Consider the following 15918-nt stretch of genomic DNA (forward strand, 5'->3'; position numbering starts at 1 on the left):
GTGTGTGTAGCCCCCAAGAAGCTAAGAAATATATTATAATGAGAAGAATTTGAATCTTTCAATAGTTAGAAAAAATAAAATATGAAGAAGGAATGGGAAAATTTAGGGAGCCATGGAAGGATGGATGGGAAGTCGATGGAACAGAATTGATGTAATGTATCTACAGTATCTTTTTTTCTCCCCCCTTCCTTTTCTTTCACTTATTTCTTTTTTATTCTTCAGTCCTGTATTTTGTACTCTTATAAATTTATAAATAAAAATTTAAAAAGAAGAAGCTAAGAAATATAGCAGGTCAGTTTACATGACACATAGGAGTCTGTGGGCTTATTCCTGAGTGCTGCATTCCATTTTGTGGGAAACAAGACTAGAGCATTTGGATTTTTGTAATAAAAAATTAATTAAAAATGAAACAAACCCTCATAGACTTTTGTCATGAAATATTGGGTATTTTGGCAATTTCTGTGGGAAAGTGGATTGGCTGGAGAAATCACTTGACCAGCCTTATTTCTGATCTGCCTTGTATTTCATGAAATGTCATTGCATAGATGACTATCTCTGCTCTGCAGTGCCAGAGGGTGTTTCTTTTAAGAATCTTCTGCTTAGACAGACAGAATGCGGGAGCTTAACCTCATTTAAGGGAGCTGCTGTGCAAAGCCAACGTTCTCAGCCGCCATTCTGGATGCCTGCCACTCATCTGAATGATGATCCACTTCTGACCCTGCCTCAGGACTCTGCTAATATCAAGACAGCCACCTTGTGAATGTGAGAGGTGACAGGGCTGTTCGCACATTTTTTCCTCCTATACCAAGTCACTCAGGAAAGTGATCTAAGGTCAGCCAGATTTAATGCTAGAAATGGAAGAGGCCTCAACGTTCCTGGCATTCCATCATTTCATACGTTAAAAATGGGTGTGATTGGAGTGCCATACCAATTATTTATTTGAAAGAGCATTTGGTCAGGTGCATCCCTGTCTCTTATCTGAAATGGTAATGTTGTCTGCCTTGGTGAGGACTAGATTCTTGTTTTGATGCTGACTGCCCCTTCCCAGACTTCTTCATTGTGCAAAGTACAATGTACATGAGTTACAGCAGGGTTCAGCTTTCAAGATGTGGAAGGTTGTGATGCTATGGAGGGGCCAGGGAGACTGTCCCTGCTTTCCCCATCAGAAGAGGGTGGCAGGGCTTGAATAGGGATATTGTACCCTGATTTTATTAGTCCCTTATGAACATATAAAAAGGAAGAGCCTGCAGGATCAGGCCAATGGCTCATTTAGTTCAGCATGCTGTTCTCCCAGTGGCCAACCAGATGCCTGGGAGAAACCTGAGAGAAGGACTCAAGCACAAAAGCGTTCTCCCCTCCTGAGGTTTTCAGCAAGTGGTAATATCAGAGCAAGGAATGCCACGTGACAATATTGTGCCCAATCTGGGCCTGGTTGCTAAACCAGTTTCGGGCTGGAGCAGAAATCTGCCTCTGCTCACTCCACTTTGGATGCCTTGAGCAGCAGGGCTGCAGGTTCAGTGATGGCCCCTCACTCTGTAGAGCACAGCTGGGCTAGGGAAGAAGAAGAGAAGAGTTTGGATTTGATATCCCACTTAATCACTACCTGAAGGAGTCTCAAAACGGCTAACATTCTCCTTTCCCTTCCTCCCCCACAACAAACATTCTGTGAGGTGAGTGGGGCTGAGAGACTTCAAAGAAGTGTGACTAGCCCAAGGTCACCCAGCAGCTGTATGCGGAGGAGTGGAGACGCGAACCCAGTTCACTAGATTACGAGTCTGTCGCTCTTAACCACTACACCACACTGGAAGGGGAGAAGGTAGGAGTGCCCCCCAAAATACACATTTATATGCTCATGCATTATCCCTTACAATACTATTTTGTACGCCCACCCAGCTACCTCAGCATTAGAGTTTAGACACAGATTACAAACCTCCTTTAAAAAATATATTCCTGGCACGTCCAACTTCCAAGAGACAGTGATCTACTCCCACTATAAATAAACTGGATGTGATCTACCCATTGGATTGACCAGAGTTGTTGAACTTTTTGGGGGGAGGGTGAGCCAAAGTTGTTGACCGCGGGGTTGGACATCCCTGATATATTCTAAATGTTCCTAATTTTTGCTGCTGCCATCTCTTTGTTTTTGTTATTTGTTATGCTTTTAGATTTCAGTTGAATGTTCATTGCTCTGTTTTCTGTAGAAAGGCAATTAACACATTTGATAAATGAATAAACAAATAACTAAATAACGCAGCAATATCCATTATTCACTTAAGTTTTCAGTTCTGTTGGTTCCTTTGCTTCATAAAACTGATTGTGTGGGTTTAGAAGCCAAACACCATGAAGAAAATTGGGTGAAGGACACATCATCATAACAATTTCATAATAATTTATTATTTATAGCCCGCCCATCCGGGTGAGCCATAGGAAGCTGCCTTCTACCACTGGTCCATTTGGCTCAATATTGTCTACACTGACTGGCAGAAGCTCTCCCAGCCTTACATGAAGATGATGGGGACCAAAACCTGAGACGTTCTGCATGTCAGGCAGATGCTTTACTCCTGAGCTATGGCCCTTCCCCTAGGTTATGTAATGACAAATGATATAGTGACACAATTGTGTATGAGGAAGTAAAGTGTGGCTTGTGCAAACAACCAGAAATCATGTAACAAATAGAATGTTCTGTAATGACATGGGATAATCCACTGAAGATAATTCAGATATTTGCTGGAAATGAGCAGGAATCACATTAGAGGTACCAAAGGGTTCTTCAGAAGTACCAAAAGCAATTTTAGCTAAGATACAGCATTAATTTATTATTACTGTCAATGCAATCATTTCTTAATTTCTGAAAATCAATTTTCCTTTTTGTCCATTTCAGCTGTTTACCGCACACCTGAGATTGTATTCTAGGCTGCTGGCATCCCGAGGAAAAGCACTGCACACACCTGCATGGGAATTTGACTGTCAATGTTTCACATTCTTAATTATCCTGTTTTTGAGAAAAGGAAGCGCTGCCTCATTTGGTTGAATACCTCTGCATTGTCAGCTCAGATACAAAAGTAGGAGATTATAAAATGTGCATTTTCTTATAATCTTTTTTCCATGGGGGACAGAAGTTTTGCTTTCTTAAGATAACCTTGCAGCAGCAGGCACAAGATTGTTAAGATGAAAGTTGGTTTGTCTGGATACTCACTGCATAAGTTCTTACACAACAAGGTGCCAAGGGAGAAAATGGTCTAGCAGTCATGCCTTCTGACTGAGTGCCCTTCAGCAAATAGGTGAGGTGATGAGAATGGTAACCTTTTTCTCCATCATACATACAGCAAAATGAAGAAACTCTGAGCTTTTCGAAGTCCAGAAACTGAAGATTGGAAAAACGAGAATTTCAGACAAATCACAAATCAAAATGGACAAGTTCACCCATCCCTAGTAATAATGCCTAATACAGGGGTGGGAATCATATAGAGCTCAATGACAAAGCATGTATTTTGAATGCTAAGCACCTCCACTTGGGTTTGATTGGCAGCTAGACTGGTGACTGGGAGTGGCTGCCGAGACCATATAACACTAGTCCTGAAAGACCGACATTGGCTCCCAATACGTTTCCAAGCACAATTCAAAGTGTTGGTGCTGACCTTTAAATCCCTAAATGGCCTTGGTCCAGTATACCTAAAGGAGCGTCTCTCCCCACCCCCCACTCCCAGTCGTTCTGCCTGGACACTGAGGTCCAGCTCCGAGGGGCTTCTGGCGGTTCCCTCACTGCGAGAAGTGAGGTTACAGGGAACTAGGCAGAGGGCCTTCTTGGTAGTGGCACCCACCCTGTGGAACACCCTCCCATCAGATGTCAAGGAAATAAACAACTATCTGACTTTTAGAAGATATCTGAAGGCAGCCCTGTTTAGGGAAGTTTTTAATGTTTGATGTTTTATCATGCTTTTAATATTCTGTTGGGAGCTGCCCAGAGTGCCTGGGGAAACCCAGCCGGATGGGCAGGGTATAAATAATAATAATAATATATTATTATTATTATTATTATTATTATTATTATTATTATTATTATTTCCTCAGCATTTCCATTCTTAAGGAACCCAGTTAGCAGTGTTGTGAAAAGCATCTGAGACCCCCAGGCGTCACCACCAATATCAAACTAGATGGACCACTCACTAGCTGTATAGGGAGCCTTGTTGTTAGAGCTCTATGTAAAAATGAGACAGCGATGATATCAAGGAGGGTAACAGAACTATTTTTAAGAGAAGTCCGATGACAAACTCTCCAGACCTCCCTCCTTTCATGCCTCATCCATGTCAGGTGAAGGATCCATTTGGCCTGGTGTCCTCCTGTCATTAGGAATAACCAGTGACTTGGAGGAAAAGGTCAAAATCAATTACAAATTAGAGAAAGTAAATCCCAAGTGAGCAGGAGTCAACAAGCCAGGTTTGAAGAGAAGTTTCCAGTGAGGTGTCAGGACGGGGTTTTTAGGAGTAGCTTACTGTCCCTTGCTAGCTGTAGGCTTCCATTGGGTGTCAACCACAGAGGGCTGGCTTGTCGGGGCCTGTTAGTGTTTTTGGGAAATGTCAGAGCGGGTGTCTGATGTGCCCTTATGCATACTCTAATTGACTTGGCACACTTTTTGTTCTTATTATATGTCACAGCACATGTGTGTCACGTTTCTGTTATCCACCGCTCAGCCTTCTTAGATGTTTCACGGGAAACGCTTCTGTTCTTTCCATCCAAATCAACATCAAAGAATGTCATTCCTTTCCCTGTAAGGAAACTTGTGGTGCCAGGTTTTCAAGATATTGCATGACAGCAGCCCAACACTTTTCTGAACAAGGCGCCTCTTTCTCCATGCTGATATGTCTTCCCTCTCCTGTGACCTCTGTCTGGGTGTGACTTACGCATTATGAAGCATGGCTACTGGACACTGGGAAACAACAGAGGCAGGATGTGGTGGTGGTGCTGCCCTACTTGTAGGCTTCAAAGGTGGCTTGCCCCATGGGGTGGATCTGCAATGCTAGGCTTCTTGCTAGTGGGGTCACTGCTGCTTCCCAGGAGGGTGTCCTAGCTCCTGCCCAGACTATGATCACAGAGGCTCTTGACTAAGGAAGGAAGGGGTATTCATTGAAGCAGAGAATATTTATAGCTCAGAAACAGGTAATAAGGCACAGTGGCTTCTACACTCAGGCTACATGGCAAGCAAGGAAATTTGGTGGTCCAGTTTTAAGGAGTCCAAAATCAGGACAAGAAGTTCAGAACTGCACACAAGTGATGGAGTTGTCCCAATGGGTTGGCATACTCAACTTGTCAAACTGTTAAATATAGGGCAAGCCAAGCTTATTCATGTGCCTTGTGAGAATGCTGAGCATGGTGTGCCAGTTCTGGTGGTCTTCTTCTTCTTCTTCTTCTTCTTCTTCTTCTTCTTCTTCTTCTTCTTCTTCTTCTTCACTGAATTTATATACCGCCCTATACCTAGATCTTCTCATAGGTACCTGGTTAACAATTGTGGGGAGCAGGATGCTGGACTGAATAGGCCTTTTGTCTGATCCAGCAATGCTATTATCATCACCAATAATATTCATCTCATGACCTGAGTTTCTTGTTTTAAGTTCTGTGTTGTGTTAATGGGATTGCACTATTGGGTGAATAAATTCTGGCCTATTGTTTTTTAATGTTTGTGTTACTGGTTTTTATACGTTGTAAACCACTTTAAAGCTTATTTTGGAATTAAGTGGTAAAGAAATTTAACAATAACAATATTAGGAATCTCAATAGTAACAACAATTACAGTGATGAATTTATGAATTATCTTTCACATACTTTTCAAGGCAATTTACAAACAGAAATTCAGAACCAAACAAGCACTCTCCTTTCCTCCAGCAAATGCCACTGACCCAGTGCAAAAAGTAAACAGTTTCACATTTGGACAAGGCCCCAATCCAGTTGCCAAATGCCTAATGTCCTCAGCCTTCCTTATCATTGTTAAGACGTCTGTAGTAGGAGCCTTCTGTTCCTGATGCTGATTCTTTTTGAAGCACCAAATCCCCCTTGGCATGGGTTAATTGAATGGACATATTTCATTAAACAAAGCCTTCTCCATCTGTTCTCTCCCAATTATGAATGCAAAAAAATAAAAATAAAAACCCCAAACACACAGAGAGAAAATGTGTTTCTCAGTTACATGAAGGAAAAGGTGGTTGATGGTTTTAAATGCCTGCAAATAGCTTTTCCAAGGACAGCCCCACTGCTGCCATTTCCCCACCCACATCTCCAGACAATGATTTCTCAGCTCACCAGGTCTCCTCTATGCAGGAACAAGCTCCTCTTGTGAGCGAAGACTTGCTTAACAGGTAAGTGTCCCAACTGGATAAAATGCAACATAGCAAGGACTACGGCCGGCTGTGCTTGAGGCAGGCAGAGCTGTAATCAAACAAGGCCTCCCTTGAGAGTTGGGTTTGTTTGCAAGGATGATGCTATTCATTGCCAAGAAAAGGAGGCCCCACGTTAATAGCTGGAAAGTAGTTCTTGGCATTCACTGTTTGATGCCATGGAAGCTACCCTGCTGCATCCTGTAGGTTTCCATCTTGTTTCTCATGCTATTTCACATTTATATGAAGCCACTGAGAGTTGTCATCAGGAGTCTAGTTACCAATATGTGGAGGACGCCCAACTCTATCTCTCTGCTTCATGTGAATCCTGAAAGAGCTGAAGTGCTAGACAGGGGCTTGGAGACAGTGATGGGTTGGTTACATTCCAACAAATTGATACTGAATCCTGAAGAAACGTACGTGTGAAATGTTCCAAGTCCTCAGGTCCAGGAGGTGGGACACCTTCCTCTGCTCCAGCTGCAACAAAACCTGTGTCACCCATATCAGTCTCTACAGCCACAGCAGGCACTGTAACTCTCCAAGGGTTTGACTTCACCTTCACAGGCGCACTCCTCCATTGTCTCCCGAGATAGATGAATGCAAACAATGGCCAGTTGTAAATATAGAATTCTCCATAAGCAAAGTTGTCGAAATTTGTCATATCTTATTGATATGTGGGGGCTCATCAAGGACAGAAAGGGCCCTGCAGATGTGCACATCTGCCTGTGTGTAAAGATGCCTCGTAAGTATGACCAGTCAGGGGGAATATCGATCTGACTTGTTTTTCTCCTGCCATATCCTTTTTATTCTATATTGCCCATTAATGATTTGTACTCGGGGGCTTCCAGCCAACGGAATGTGCTCAGCACTTCTCTCCAAACGGCATTTCATTAAAAAAAAGAAAGATGTGGTACATTGAAAGACAGCAAAAGTAAGCCTGCTAAATGATTAGTTCTGCATTCCCTGCATTTACTGTCACCCTCAGGTGCAATCACACTGCAACTAAATGAAACCTCTGGAAATGAATTTTAGACTGCGACAGCCCTTCTAAGCCCTTGAGGCATTTAAATTCCAGACTCAGCAGTGGGATTATTACCTCAGCCTGGCAGTTAACCGTGTCTTTAAGCTGAGATGCCGCCCCATTTTGGAGCTCTCTTGTATAATGAGGACAGAAGAAAGACTGAGGGGCACATTACCCTTTCCAAATTAAACATTGCATCAGGTAGCCTTCCCTATCGAAAGGGGCTGCTTGGCTGGTTCCTCCTCTTCCTAGTTTCCTTTGCTTTCCAGGCCTTGTCGTGCTGCACGGACTGTTTTCTGGGGCACCCCCTGGAATGTGGGGAGGCAAGCATTTTATAGCTTCCTTTCCGCCGTTGCTCATTTGCTTTCTTACACGGACCGGCGGCGTAGGGCTGATTTCTGCCGCTGCCATGTGCTTCTCTGAAACGTTTGCTGCTGTGGCTGGCTGGCTCATCAGCCCATCTGGCATGGAGCAAGGAGACTGCAACGTTCTGCAGATGGTGCTGCCACAATTGTGGCAGCGGGTTAGTGAGTGTCTGGCCAGCTCGACCAGTGCAGCCGATGCTAGGGCTGCTGGAGGAATTCAGCCAGGCTGCATTCCGAAGCAAGCTGTCCTGTCCTGTACATCCTGGACTGCGGTACAAATCGGAATGTGGTTAGCCTTGAAGGCTTATATTGTTATGAGGTGGTCTGAGGGATCTTTCTTTAACAAAAACAAACATACAAAATACAAGTCTTTTTTTTAAAGATACATAAGAACACAGGATGCTGGGAAGCTGCTTTACTGAGTCAGACCCATTCAGGTAGGAGCCATTTCAAACCATACCTGGAGATGCCAGGAAGTTCACCTTTTACAAGGGGGTAGCTCAAAGGTAAAGGTTCAATCTCTAGCATCTCCAGGTAGGGTTGGGTGAGACATCTTAAAACCCTGGAGAGCCACAGCCAGTCACTGTAAGACAATATTGAACTAAATAGATCAATGGTCTGATTCGGTAAAAGCAGCTTCCTAGGAAAGGATAGGATAGGACTGGACTGAATCATAGACTTGGAAGGGGCCCTGAGGATCATCTAGTGCCCTGGTTCCCAACATGGGGCACATGCCCCACAGGGGGGCAATTTGATTTTTAAGAGGTGCAATTTGAGAATGAGTTAGACCAAGTTAATGACCTTTTAGGCTTCCTCCACATGAATAGGAGTTCCCTTTTTGAGTAATAGGAATTATATGTCATGGGGGGGGGCATCAGGATTTTAGAGGTGCTTAGGTGGGGCATGGCCAAAAAAAGGTTGGGAACCACTGATCTAGTTCAACTCCCTACAATGAAGGAATATGCAGGGATTGAACCTGCAACCTTGGCATTATCAGCATGTTGCTCCAACCAATTTAGCTATCCTAAGCATGAAGTGAGCTACAGTCCATTTGCCTTTGTTGAAAACCAAGGACCTCTTGCATCTGATCCAAAACATCTATCTGAAATGCAGCCCGAAATGGTCTTAGTTATGCCTATGTCCACACAAAGGTGAAAAAGACATCATATTTGACCCAGTACATGCCTGGAAATTGTCAAGAGTTTCCTGATGGTGATTTGTGCTACCAGATAGGCATTTTTCAAATGACCACAGGCACCATGAAGTTGCATCTTTATCCGAGGAAGCACCTTACAACTTATCTCTCCCAATCAATTTTGACCCCAGGGATAATGAGAGCTTTTCCCCCACAAGCAGGCATTTGAGTTTCCTTAGGGCATAATATAGATTTCTTTGGCTTCTTCTTTTTGCAGTTCTTGCGAGAAGGATTAGCCCATTTTGTGTGCTTGCTAGAAGCACAGAGTAAATAGGTTTTCAGTGGTATGATCTTTTCCAGGTGACTGTCCTGTTGCAACACTATGCTGTATTTATAGAATTCTTGACTGATACCTGCCCAACTGATTCTTAGAATCCTGCAAGGGATGATATCCCAACAATCCTCTTAAAGAAGGCACTTTCAGTCTGTCACTAGTTTCAGCTGGGATCAGCGGCGTAGCGTGGGTTGTCAGCACCCGGGGCAAGGCAAGTAATTTGCGCCCCCTAACCCGTGGATTTGCACCCCCTAACCTGTGGATTTGCGCCCCCTAACCCGTGGATTTGCCCTAACCCCAGATGTTGCGCCCGGTGCGGCCGGCCCCCCCTGCACCCCCCACGCTACGCCACTGGCTGGGATACAATCACCTTACTGACAAATGCAGGTCATGCAAATATAGTTGATAGGGAGGTTTTGTGCAACAAACCCACTTCCCCTAAAGGTCAGAATTTTTGTGATCAGGAAAGTAATAGGGAAATGCATTGGGACATGTGGGATGACCCTTGCTTTGCTGAAATGTCATCTAATCTCCTCACAAGCAAATCAGAGTGAATACTCATTGAATAGCCAGCATTGTCTAATCTCCATGAAGGCAAATGATCTACAGATCATCTAGACATGCCCAGAGATTTTATTGTGAATTCTGAATTGTCTTGTCTTCTTGTTGCACCTAATATTGGGCTAGTTCTGTGCTGCCGTTTTGTCCTGCTGTTCTGTCAACTTTGTTAATGGTTAAAAATTATTTTATAAGTATCTAAGATAATCATTAAGTCAAAGTGAGGAATTGCTTATTTTATTGTTTTAATGCTAATTTGCACCTGTTCCTACTGATTTTTTTTAAAAAAATTATGTAAGCTGCCCTGGGACCATTCAGCGAAGCGCGGACAAAAAAGTACAAGTAATAAAGAAGCATAAGCAAATTGGGTGGTTTTTTTGCATAGCAAGACTTGTTTCCCAGGCACTATTAACCCACTCAGAAGTTGGCCCTATTGAACTCAATGGGTCTTACTCCCAGGAGAGGTTAGGATTGCAGCCTAAATCTACTCCATTTCAAAAGGGGGGGGGGGAGAAAAGAGGTAGTGAGAAAGAGAGCATGAAAACAAACCAAGAATCATATGGTTCTTTTTCAAAAGCATCCAAATGCGATGCACTGTTGATGTTCTTTTTTCTCATCCTATACTCTGCAGCAGGAGTTTTTTATGGCTTCAGGACAGCCAGGCACAGCCAGTGTCAGCACAACCTCTGCTAAATTCTGTGTTGGTGCCCAGAAAATGAGGTTCCATTCCCCAGAACTCAGGGGAACAAGGCAGATTACAGGCAGCCAGAAGGTATGCCACTGATTTACTGCCGAAGATAAACATGTAACCAGAACAGGATGTGCAAAGACTAACAATAAAGAGAGACTTCAGACATCTCCCTCTTCTGGTGTCTGATGTGTTTCAGAGGAAGGTTCCTGGAGGAGAGGGCTCCCTCTGTCTAGGCAGAAAGAAAACTTCACAACCCTCCATCTGCCTCTTCATTGCATCCCAGGGGAACCCTTTTAAGTGGCAACACTGATTCTGCATTAGCCCTTAGCATCGAGGAAATCCTCCATCAGAATACTGATGAATTAATGAACGTTCAAGATTTCTCTGCATATTTTTAAAAGATGAGTAGATGATTCCGAGCCTTCTGGAGGGAGCCCATGATATCGCCTACAGATTTCACTCTCAGTTGCTTGCAGGGTCAAAACCACCGTGATTATGCCTTTTCAGGTCAAGCTGCTGTTCTTCTAAACTCCAAAGCCATTTGAGAAAGCAGCTGAAATAGAAGCGGCACAAAGCATCCTGTTCAATCGCCTGTCGTTGTTAGAAAGCAGGAAAAGAAAACATATCCTGTACTCATTCTCTTCACTGGGGGTGTGCCTGTGCCAAAGAAATGGTATGCTATGACGACAAAGAGAAGGCCATTCTCTGTTGCTTCTCCACAACATTTGCTAAGCAGAGGAATATTACTCCTAAAGATGGAGGTTCTATTTGGGCTACTGCTATTGGTTAAATTTGGCTGTTTCTCCTCTGTGTACAATCTGTTTTGCTTAGCTGGAAGTAAGTGGGGATTTGGTTGGCATCTATCCAATTCGGGAGGCAGTGGAGGAGTGTGCCTTTGGGGGTGGCTTCAACCTGTTGGAAGGTTACAGTGCCTGCAGTGTGTGTAGAGAATGATAGGGGAGAGACATGTTTTGTTACAGCTGGGGCTGATGAAGACGTCCAGTTGGGCAGATGCAGATGCACCATAGCGCTTCTTCTCTCTGCACTCCTCCCAGTGATCATTCCTCCTGTATTAAACGCATGCTGGATTACAGGCCTATGCTAGTGACCACCACCACATCCTGTGGCAATGAGGTTCACACATCCTTACGTTTGTTTTTTCTCCTGCATGAACTCCTGATCAACTTTAGCAAGGGACCATAAGCTCTAGTGTTTTGAGAGAGACAGAGAGATTTCCATACAATTAACATAGACTCTATCCAGGGGTGTCTTACCCATAGAGGCTAGTGGTGCAAGACGCCAGGGTGCCAAGTTCTGGAGGGTGCCAGGGAAGAGGCGGAGGCTGGACGCAGCGCCTCCCGACATCAGCTCACCACCCTCACCCACCTCCGCCATGTGCTTAAGCAGTGCCGTGTCCGGAGCCTCCACCTCCCGTGGCCACCACAGCATGAAGCAGCCAGCTGAGCTGGGAGTTGCTGCGTCCAGCCTCCACCTCTTCCCCGCCGGAGGAGCTGCCCTCCAGCTGCTGCCCGCCTCCTCCAGCCGTCCTGGCAGCGCCGTCCTCCCTTAAAAACTCTGGGAAATGGGGCGGGGGTGGGGGGCGCCGGAGGGATCTTCGCACCATGGTGCTGAATATGCTTAAGATGGCCCTGACTCTATCTATGCCTTTCCAAACAAACCAGGAAAAAGGAAGATTCCCCACTGTGGACCAGTTCCTGGATGGGGATGGGGATGGGGATGGGGATGAGGAGAACCACGTATGCCACTGTGAGCTCATTGGATGAAAAGTGGGATATTAATGTAATGTAAAGTCAGTCAGTCAGTCAATACACAACCCCTACACAATTATTTGAAGCCAAAAAGGCTAGTCGGTCACAAAAATAGTAGAAATTGTAGGTACAGAAGACATGGAGGTCAGAGGTGACATGGAGGTCAGAAGACATGGAGGTCAGCCAGATCCACTGGCTGATTCTCTGCAAAGTCAAATAATCAGAATAGGGTTTGTAGCTTTACAAATTTGTAGCTTTACAAATAAAAATGCTTGGACAGCAGGTACCATTTTCCTAATTCTGTTTATATTCATGTGGGAAACTAGGAATGGTCAAATCAGTCAGTTTCAGTTTCTTTCACTTTCTAATTTTTATAATATTAAATCCTGCCCAATGTAACTATGAAACTTCACAGGGAAGGAAGTCATGACAATAGGGAACTGAGGTCATGGCAAGGGACACAGTCCCTCCAAACCAAGTAGCAACAATCTGGAAAGATGAATTCTAGCACTTGTCCTGCTAATACTTGCACCTTTTCATTCGTGCATGGCATTAGTGGGAAGCCTGAGACACGCAGATCAAATCCAGTCCTTCAGAGCTCTCTATCTGGTTCTCAGAACTCTCCCCAGGCCACATGCCTTCTTGAGGGCTTTTGCCTGGCTGGAATGTGTCCTCAAACTCTGATAATGCTTCTCGCTTCTCTGGACGGAGGATAAAGAGGTACATGCGAGTATGTATCTTCTTATTTGACAATCACTCCTGGCTGAGTAAGATTGTCTTCCATTAACATGGTCATAACGGTGTGTCCATAAGTGACTGTGGAGGCCAGTTCTGGATCCACATGTCCTTCCACAGTGAGGACATAGATTTCCAGGTGGGAGCTGATCACAGTGAGGGTTTGCCAAATGTGCCTTCCTCTTAGCACGTTTCTCCCTTGCGTCCTGAGTTCATGCTTCTTCAAAATCCATGACACCTTCGGTAAAGGTTGTTCTCTGAGTGTGTATAGAAACTAGCCCACTACAGTGAGGGGGGGGGAGTATTTGATCCCCTGCTAAATTTGCCCCTTTGCCCTCTGACGAAGAAATGACCAGTCCATAATTTTAATGGTAGGTTTATTGTAGCTGTGAGAGACAGAATAACAAGAGGAAAACCCACCATTGGCATGCGGCCCTTAGAAGATTGCCCAGAAGGGAATGGGGTACTCTGGCTCAAAGTAAGGTCCTCACCTTTGCAATATGGTATCACTCGTATTGCAAATTGGCCCTGCTATGTGTAAATGAGGGAAGATCCCCTTGCAAGAGTGGCATGCTTGCAGGACGCAAATAGAACTGGAGCCTGCTTTAATCTATGGGAGTGAGACATTTGCCTGACTTCGAAAGCGAATCCTATGTCGAGAGCAAATGTTTGGCACTGGGAGCTCCAGGAGCAAACATGCATCTGAGCTAGCTCTGTCTGCTTCTTGCAGAGTGTCTCTCAGATCTTTGCTGAGTTGCATCTAAGCAAACAAGTCTCCCCCCTCCCACCCCCGTTTCCAGAAAATGGAAGGAGCCTGGCAGCGTTAATCTAGCTTCTCAGGAGGCAGGGTTAACAGAAGGTCTAGTCAGATGGTGTGTTGGACAGATGGCTGAAGGGTAACCTCCAGGGCAATGCTGACTAAAGAGGGAACACTGCTTTGGGAATTCTCCAGCATGAGCTGATGCCTGCAGAAAAATAAAGCCAGTGACATATTAAAGCAAACAGGGTGGAGGATAGCATGCGATTCAACTTCCAGTGTGACTGATTCCTCACAAACTGCCTTGTAAACTACTAGAGGGAGCTCAGAGGATTGCCCCCCCCCCACACCATTGAATTGCTTATGGTGCTTGCGCCCTCGAGTGGTGGCTTTTGGCACTGCTAGCTACAAGGCAGCAATCGGCTGCAGTTTGCAGTATGCTATTTGCTCAGCGTGGAGGCCAAGGGCACGCTGTATTGGATCGGCCAAAAAATAAATAAATGCCCACATGTGGGCTAAGAATATGATGCACCACCACCTTGCCTATGCTGATATCTTATACATTTACCAGTCTAAAGCCTTGATATATACAGTCAGGAATGAGTCACAAGACCAGTTGTTGAGCAGATGAAAGGAGGCTTCATTTTGCCATCAGACTGGTCACCGAGCAGAGATGCAGAGGCAGAAATTGTACATTGGTCTCCTTGGTGTTGATGCCACGTGCCTGACAGGACTCCCCCTCCAGGTATGGATGGGACAGCAATTTGATTCAGCTCCCATTTAAAGGTGACCCGAACTAATTTGCACTTTCTGAAACAAGACGTGAATCAAAACACAGCCATCCTTCACACTTCTCCAAATTTTTAATGCAGCTCTCCAGCCAAGGATGCATACATTATACATTTAGGGGAGCACAGCTGGTTTGCCCACTGGGTGAGTCAACTCTCAGGCACTGTACTTTTGGTTTCAGTTCTGTGCTGTAAACAGTCTAATGCATGGTGTTTTCCACCCCACAAGCCTCATGTATTAAAGTTCTTAGTGTGTATGTGTGTGTGTTTGTACATGTGTGCAAGAGTTAGAGATGGACTTACAGTTGGAAGAAGGAGAAGGAGTCACAGTCAGAAGCAAGAGGGTTTTATTGGATTTAAACACCATCAGGAGAAGAAATATCTCTGTGAGGGTTGGAAATTATTGCTAAGACTTGGCTTGGGTAGGGAAACGGTCTGGGCTAAGTTTGACTGAGTGGATTATCCTATGTTATTTTCATGTCATCTTATGGATAACGGACCAAATGTAATAATTAAAAAACAAAAATATAGTGCAACATGCTCAAAAGATATATGCATGAAATAATAAACCAGGGAAAAAAGAGTGTAACATATAATGGAAAATGGAACATTGGTTGCAAGCCCATTTTGACTAATTAGTCCCTCTTCAGATCCAAGTAACATAGAGCCCTTGGGAAGACGTTTAACAAACTCTTTCATGGGATGTAACCAAATTCTTCAAATGCATCCCTGAATGATAAAAGATCTTTAGCCAGAACAGCTACATTCTTGTTAATGAACTCCAGGGCCAAAACAACGTAACAGGCAGTGATGCATCTGAATAAATTGGTTACAGTCCACAAAGAAGTTTGCTGTTAAAACTCTTCCCAAGGACTCCAGATTACTTGGAAAAGACTAATTAGTCAAAACGGAATTGCAACCACCATTGCGTTTTCCATTATCTGTTATACCTATTTCCCTATTTGTATTGTTTATTCTTTCATACATACATCTTTTGATCATAATATAGTATATTTTCATATGTTAAGCCTTGTTGTCAATGCCCTCATTTCTAGGGACCCTCATTGCTGATGGCACTGTATCCTCAAATTTAATAGTCAACATTCAACAAGACAACACAGTGCTTTGATTCTTGAAGGTGGACTCAATCCCTTTTATATGAACCTCCTTATGTCCTTTCTTTAATACTCTGTTCTTTTTTCTTCAGACACTGCTATGCTCAAGCAGTAATGGAATGGGGGTGTTTTTCTTCTTCAAAGGCCTGGCATCTGTGTGTCATTGTTCTGTACTGAAAACAACAAGCAGAGCAGCTTGTGATCTGCCTTTCTTCTGCTAGCCTCCGTTTCTAGTGTTGCTTTTGGCTGATGGTAAAACTGACTTAATGTTCCATGGGACTT

At 44.2% G+C, this 15918-nt stretch overlaps 1 long non-coding RNA gene across 1 annotated transcript in view; it reads left to right on the forward strand.

The window, feature by feature from the left end:
- Positions 1-5672, forward strand: part of LOC114591375 (uncharacterized) — a 182248-nt gene extending 176576 nt beyond the window's left edge. Inside the window, exon 5 of the long non-coding RNA XR_013391928.1 lies at positions 2882-5672. This is a non-coding gene — a long non-coding RNA (uncharacterized LOC114591375). The remainder of the gene's footprint in view (positions 1-2881) is intronic.
- Positions 5673-15918: the final 10246 nt, after the last annotated feature.

Source organism: Podarcis muralis, chromosome 2 (genome assembly GCF_964188315.1).
Source record: "Podarcis muralis chromosome 2, rPodMur119.hap1.1, whole genome shotgun sequence".
NCBI lineage: Eukaryota > Metazoa > Chordata > Lepidosauria > Squamata > Lacertidae > Podarcis > Podarcis muralis.